Here is an 8304-nt window from a genome sequence, read left to right as displayed (position 1 = left end):
TAATGGATACAACGCTTGTGGCTTTTGTCACCACCCAGGCGACATAGTGGGAAAACAAATTAAATATGGGTTCAAGAACGACATTCCTAAAAGAAACTACCAAGAGACATTACATGCTATGGCCCTCAGTAGTTCTACAGGACGTCCTGTAATAGGTGTAAAAGGTATTTCGCCACTTATTCGATTTCCTAATTTTGACGTCATTCGTAATTGCCCTATCGATTATATGCATTGTGTTCTTCTCGGTATTGTACGCCAGCTATGTCGTATCTGGTTTGAGACTCCGAGCAGTAATAGTTACATTAAAGACAAAGTCGGCAACATCGATGAAATGCTAACTTCAATATCGTACTTCCAAGAAGCGTCACGAAAAGCTCGTAAAATAAGCGATAGAGCTTCCTGGAAAGCCAACGAGTGGCTTCAATGGCTTATCCATTACAGTAAAATTTGTTTGCAAAAGTACCTCCCTCGAAAATATTTCGATCATTATATGCTATTAGTGTCATCAGTAGTTAAATTGTTAGGGTGCGACATTACAGCAGAAACATTTGATCAAACTGAAAACAATCTACGGAAATTTGTTCAAAACTTCGAGAAACTGTACGGAATCCATGAGATGACCTATAATGTCCACCTTTTAAGTCATTTAGTAGACTGCGCCAAGGATTATGGTCCGTTATGGACATTTTCATTATTTGTCTTTGAGGATATTAACGGTGTTCTTAAAAAACATATCAAAGGCCCAAACGAACCTTTAAATCAAATAGCTAACAGATATATTTTATCTCATTATTCACATTATGCTCCATCGTACTCATTACAGCCAAAAGTGTCAGATTACTGTCAAAGAGTGAAAGAGAATCGATATAGGAACCCGATCATAAATAATCAAACGTATGTATTAGATGACAAGATCATAAACAGGTATAATCATACAAGGCAATTTGAAACGTTGCGTAAGCTTATGTTCAATGGATTTTTATATAGACCTGCTTATGATACCGTTATGCATGTAAAGCATAAGAAACAGATTCACAACGATTGTTATTTTACCGCGCGTGAAAGTAGTACTGCTATATTTGGTCAAATTCAGAAGATTTTAAAAGATGATTGCAACATCTATTTTCTATTCAAACCAGTTATCGAGAATCAATCATTCAATGACTTCATTGAAATTTCCTCAATTGAAGATGATCAATACTTAGTTAAACTTGATGAATCTGTCAAAAAATACATAAAAATACAATTCGAAGGTGCCTCTTACTTGATTAAGCTGAACTACACTCTTCGGGTAGACTAAGTGATTTTTTAACACATCTTGATTGTACAATTTTCGAAAAAAAAGTACAAATACATGTTGTATCACATATTTGAAAATAAAACATTGTTATTTATGTATCATAGGTGATCATAATTGTAAATGCTAACGTAAATGTATAATTTCTTATAATCAGTATTATAATCAGTGTACATTGAATTTTCTCGAAATAAATAAAACCGTATATCTCAAATATATGGCATACCTTTGTTTGCACATTTACTTTTATTTAAATAAAAAGGGGAAATCATTATTTGAGGAAATGTTATTAATTTATATCATAAATATAGTTATAATTATTACAATAATTGTTAATCCTGTGATAATCGTATGATTGTCAATAATCAGTACAACAATATGTTTTGAATATAATAGCACCATTTAATTATTAAACACTTTACAATAACTATTAACTGTATAATAAATTTTTATGTCATCGAATTTTGAAGTATTTTTCATTTTTCATTCAGGTTATCATAATTTTACCGCGTATGATCTGCTTGTTATTCTGTATAATAATTTTCATTTTTCCTCAAATCTTTGTATGGTAAATATATTATAAGGTTTATAGTGATTATACCCGCAATGAACATTGTATGATATTAACTATTCAGTGTACGATATAATTCTATTCGGGGTGTCGCTCGGCGTCGTCGTCGCTGTTGGGAGCTCCAGAGCTTGAATAGATTGGCTGGTTGTTTGTTATTTCTGGACTGGTTATTGTAGCTCTGGGAATCGAGTTATGCAGTTCGGCAAAAAATAGGTGAGTCGTCTAGTGGGGGGTATTTTGATTTGAAATTTTTGAGTGACCGCCTGTGCACGATGTGTGAATATTATGGATCAGTGGTACTCACAGCATGGGTGTTGGGCCGTGTTGGCACTGTTGGCAGCGCAGGCTATTTTGCCTGAAATACAATACAATTGTAAGCAAATCACTATCGAATGTGTATCTTCCCATCTTCAACTGACCCTTATCTTTTTATTTTTCTTTGTGTATTGTCCCACTTTAGAACAAAGCTTGCTTCTCACAAGTGAAGGTTACGATGGTGTCCCACGGAGAATTCATTTTATTTTCATTTCTCTTAACAATTACTGTTCTTTTTACATTTTAATAGATTAGCTTCCGTTTACAGCTTTAGTATTATTCTACTTCTTAATTTGTTTTTCTTTATCTTATGATTTTATTTTACATTTTGAATTACCGTTTTTTATTTGAGTACTATACCACAACCAACTACTTTTTAATCTAGTGTGGAAAAAATCTACGAATTATTTTATTCTATTCTATTCTATTCTATTCTATTCTAGTACTTGCATAGCCAGTATTGAAAAGCATTTGATATTTTCTTGGCAGCATTAATATTTGCAGAATATCAGAGATGTGACACAACTTTAAAATGGCCAGGCCATGTTGTTCTTGACCCGCTATGATATAGAGCTATTGGCTCTCTTTATGCGTTATTACAGGACGCTATGTGAACCCATTGTGGTACGCTTATGCGCGTATGATGATTCTTTACCTGTCCTTTCCCTGTCCCATCCTTGTTTCCTTCCCTTCTCCCTCAGGTAAATGATGAATAGGCTCGTGTTCATGGCGATGGCACAAATTTCCCAAAAGGAGGAGAACGTGCCTCTGGAGTCAATCTACTGATACCTGATACCAGATACATGGGAGGTTTGATTAGTTTCACTGAAACGATTTGCGAGGGTTTCATGAGGATTTAAGGGACGTGATTGAAAAACAAGGGGGCTTCTGTTTTCAGAAGCGTTTTGTGTAGTTTCCTGAGATTTAATAGAGTTTGTAGCAGTTTTATGTGGGTATTGGGGGTTTTAGGGGGATTTCAAGCAGTTTTAGAATGATTACAGAAGTCTAGAGGTGGGGATCAATGCATTTCTTTAGAGTTTCTTCGGATTGTATGAGAGTTTCAATGATGATTGTTGAATGAAGGGTTGATGGAGTTTCAGAGGGATCTAAAAGTGGTTTCAGAGCAGCTTCAGGGGCCTCCAGTGGTGCTTCATTGCGTTTTAGACATGCTGAACAATACTAAATTCCCATGTTAACTAATGGGGTTCTTTACTACACCAACAACCTAAACATTTGACATTTCTCAGGTTATTTTGACAGACAACATTTTTGTTATATGTGCATGTGCATTTTTGAGGTTTAGGTGTGACCCAGTGTTCCATAGAAAAAAACAATCTACCTGACTCCAAAAGTTTTATTTTATTAGAACAATTGAAATAGCGTCTTTTCACCGTCTTCAACCAGAGGTTGCACAGACTGAACGAACACTAACATGAGACACCGGACAACGCGCGAAACACCAAGTGGTCCAGTGAAGAATTTTCCCTTTGACGAAAAGTTTTCATAAATTGGAGCGGGAATTGAACCCACATTCTGACGCTTACGCCCTCAAATGTACGGGCACGATGGTCACCAATCAAAACTATAACTTGAAATGGCAGCCTATTTATTGCACCCATAAACAAATAGAAACGCTCCATAGAAAATCAAAAAGTGCTCCATTAAGAAAGAACATATGTTCCATGAAAATGTGCAATGTTACCCATAAATAATTGAAAACGTTCCATACTTTATAAAAAATGTACCGGTAAAACATAAAATTTTCTCATTAAAAGTGAAATTTTGCACCAATAAATAATACTGAAATGCTCCATAATATCATACAAATGCTCCATAGAAAAATGCAAACGCTCCATAAAAAAATGAAATTGTACCCATAGAAAATTGAATATTGCTCCATAGAAAAATTAAATTGCACCATCAAAAATTTGAATTGCACCATAAGTATTATCAAACTGCACCATAGAAAATATGAATTGCTCCATGAAAAATTGGAAATCCTCCGTAGATAGCATATTCTTATAATTTAATTCGGCAGGGCTGAATTACTTTACATTGCATTGCTTTAGTGGTGCAAATGTTTAAAGTTATGGAGAATTTTCAATTTTTTATGGAGCAAATTGTATTTTATATGGTGCAGTTTGCTAATACTTATGGAGCATTCATATATTTTCTATGGTGCAATTTCTATTTTTATGGTGCAATTTTATTTTTCTATGGAGCAATATTCAATTTTCTATGGGTACAATTTCAATTTTTCATGGAGCGTTTGCATTTTTCTATGGAGCATTTGTATTTTATTATGGAGCATTTCAGTATTATTTATTGGTGCAAAATTTCACTTTTAACGAGATTTTTTTTGTTTTACCGGTACATTTTTTATAAAGTATGGAACGTTTTCAATTATTTATGGGTAACATTGCACATTTTCATGGAACATATGATCATTCTTTATGGAGCGCTTTTTGATTTTCTATGGAGCATTTGCAATTTGTTATGCTTGCATTAACCTTTTGCCACTTGAAATTAAGTATACTCACGCCTGTGATATGACGAATTTCGCGCCAACTCGACCAACGGTTGGCAGCACCCTCTCAGAATCGAATGAAACTTGGTGGACATAAACAATACGTGTTTCCAAGCATCTTTGCATACTTTGTTTTTCGAAATTTTTCAAGAGTAACTTTTGAAGAGGGCCTATTTTTTTCATTGATTTTTTTTAAATCGATGTAACTCAAAAATGACAAGAGCTACAAAAAAGTGTTGTATGGCGGAGTATCGTGAAATTCCATGAAGTTTAAAAAAAAATAAAAAAATATATATAAAACTACTTTCTACACTGAAAAAAGAGGTTTTTAAAATTAAAATCAATATTGCAAAAAACCCTATGTTTGCTGTGACATATTTATGGAAAAAAAAGTTTTTCTTACAAAAACTTTTTTTGTGTCTACATTGAGTGAATATTTTACAGTGTGTTTCGTTCCAACATAGCCATATATAGCCTCAGAAGCCTCTCGTCAACCAATGAAACTTTATGGATGTATCAACTTTGAAAAATCTAACATTTATCTGGACTAACATTTGAAAAGGGCGTATATTTTCTCTAACTTTTATATTAATGTAACTCAAAATTATAATATAAATGTGATATATTATGGACTGTTGTAGAATTGTCAGAAGTGATAAACAGTTAATCAATATAAAGATTATATTTATATTGCAAAGAAGCAGGCGCATAATTTCATTGTGGGGATCTCGGATAAACGCATATTAAAAAACTTTAACTTTTTATATTTATTTTTATTTATTTTTTCTTTAATTTTATGTGGCATTACACTTTGTTCTTATTTCTAGTTGAATATTCATATATTTTTATTAATTCAATCGAACAATTTGAAAACCTTAGGTTCTTTTGGAGTTGGAATATGTTTTGGCCATGATTTTAGTATGAGCGATTGGTACAAAAGAATGAATTTTTTGTGTGCCGGATATAGTTTTTGCTTTTTTGAATAGTTCATCAAAAACTTCTGCTGTTCTGTTGCCCGTGTAGCTACCGGCTTAGAAAAGCACTACGGACCACCTGTTCCGGGGGTAAAAGTCCACAAAATAGGTAACCCCAACCCAAGGTGTCGGGCGACCCGTGCTGAGGGGTGAATGGTTGAGTGGGTTTAAAATGTGCTCAATCTTTAACGGAGCCCGTAGCGTTGGTAGATCGCCTTTTTGGGTTGCGTTGCGGCGATAGATCTACCAAACCGAAATCTAGTGTCGTCCTATTTTTCAATTTTGGAATATGTGTTCTGATAATTATAGGCATTATTGTATTTAGTCCTTGCTACTGGTGTTGTGATGACTTCCAGTCTTTGAATAAAACTAAGTTTACCAACTTTACTTTGCATATAGTTAAAAACCTCACCATCTGAGGCTAAACTCAATGCAAAGGAAATCAAATTGGGTTAGGGATCCATGTATGTACTAACTCTTCGAAGACTGGAAAGTGCTAGTACGCAAGGAACATACTAAAATCCTTATTACTGAACACATGTTCCATTATTGGAATGGTATTGCTGCTAATGTTAAAACCCGGCTCTTTTTACTGGGGAGAATTTAGCGGTTAACAAGGGTGATGCTAGGTTTCCGATGCATGGCCAATTATCAGTGCTCTTGTTTCGTTTCTAAAAGAAAGAAATTTCTAAGAAAGCAAAACAAAAACTGTATCAAAATCGATACTTTATTGCCCTTCAATGGCAATTGAGTAATGCGACATGCACTACACTAAGGATACGGGTAATGTCACAATAGATCTAAAAGCTGGTCGACCCGAACAGGAATAAAAAAAAATTCTGCTGTCGTTGTGTATTGTTCATTCGATATGTAACATAAATTTAATTTTATGATATTTTTGTCTGTTTGTGTAACTGCCCATTCGTAAAGCTCCCGAGGAGTTTAAATAGTATTGCCACAATCCTTGGCAAGACTAGCTCGTTTTGCCATTCGTTTGAGAGTGCCACCAATGGCATCACAAGGCCCTTTTCCATGCGATGTTGCAAAAAAAGTGCCACTCTGCTTCTAATCCATTCTTTGATTTGAAATTGCAAAGACTGGCAAAATTTTTCTTATTTTTATAATGCGCTGCAGCACCATTAGACGTAAATGAAATCTTTGAAAAATTAATCGACTGTTTCAAAAAGTTTAATAATTTTCAGAGAAATCCAACAAAACAAGTATTTCACTTTAACCCAAAGTACTCTTTTTGTTTTTTTTTAAAGCAGACTGCTGTTTGTAAATGAAGTCATGTAAGTTTATCTTTTTTTTTTTTCCTATAAAGTAAGATACAAATTCATCCACAGGCTTAATAATGGTTTCCAAATTACAGCGATCAGTGGTTAGCCACTGCTGCAAAACATCATCTTCCTTTCCGCTATCTTCTAACATAGTTATGAGGTTTTTTTTCTACAACATCTGTTAAAGGGCAATCTTTGCAAGTACGGAAAAAACATTTTGTAGTCCATATAGAAGGATCACACATCATGTTTTCAAAAATTTCTGAAAGTGATACCATTTTTACGCAATTATGCATGAAATTTACATTTTCATGAATGGTGCAAACGCACACATTGTGAGTGCCTGTTTTATCAAGCAGAACACAATGCTCAGGCCTTAACTGAGTGAATACAGTGAACCCAACTTTAATATGTTGACACGATTCTTGAAAATGTTGTCAGCTTCCGACAAAGACATCATAAAAAAGGCGTTTTTGCACTCGTTCCTTACGACCATTTTGCAGCTCTGAAACAAAATCGTTTGTGCCTGGCATAGCTGTACTTATGTCATCGCTATCATAAAAATTTATCACCTTCAGCTTAGTAGTTTCATTTATTCCATGCCCACGTCTGGCTTCCGTGGTGCAGAGAATGCCTTCTTCAGCAACAAGTTTTTTCATTTGCTTGACCATGTAACGAGGTGCATTAAATTCTTCCGATATTTTTCTAGCTGGCATATGAAATAGGTGAAATATGCAACATCGGAGCGATGGTATTAAATTCATTCATATTGGAAGGCCGTGGATCCTCATCTTCGCTGCTTGTTTTCACTCCGGTCCGCTGCTTTTTTAATTTTGGGCTCCTTTTATACCTCCATCACTAGTCGACAGGAATCAGAAGTACGCATTCCTTCATTCAGCTGGTGCTTATATCCCAGCGAGTTTATTTTTTCAATAACTGATGCCGATAAGCCTTTCAGTTTACTGTATGGAGTGCAATTAGGATTCCCAATACCTGCATCACACTTTTTTATTGTTTTGGCACTTGATATATCAATTTAGAATATTAAACGTACTCGGTAAAGCGTGTCTTCACAACTTCTCATCGACATGCAGTCTTTTTATAGCAAGACAGGTACCAATTTATATACATACCTAGAATATACCTAAAATGTATGTATTTATACCTAAAATAATAATGTACCTAGAATACGTATCTTCAAGTATTGTTTCTGTTGGTTAAAATTTTCCGAAAATGCCTAGAATCTCTGGTCCGCGTCTCTACGGATCCTGATATCCTTTGACAGATACGAGCTATTCGAATACCAGTTACGGCCTTGTTAAAAATTCAGTCTTGATGAG

The sequence above is a fragment of the Aedes albopictus genome, chromosome 2 (assembly GCF_035046485.1).
Source record: "Aedes albopictus strain Foshan chromosome 2, AalbF5, whole genome shotgun sequence".
Classification (NCBI taxonomy): Eukaryota; Metazoa; Arthropoda; class Insecta; order Diptera; family Culicidae; genus Aedes; species Aedes albopictus.
The sequence above is the reverse complement of the archived record's forward strand: the minus strand, read 5'-3'. Positions refer to the sequence as shown.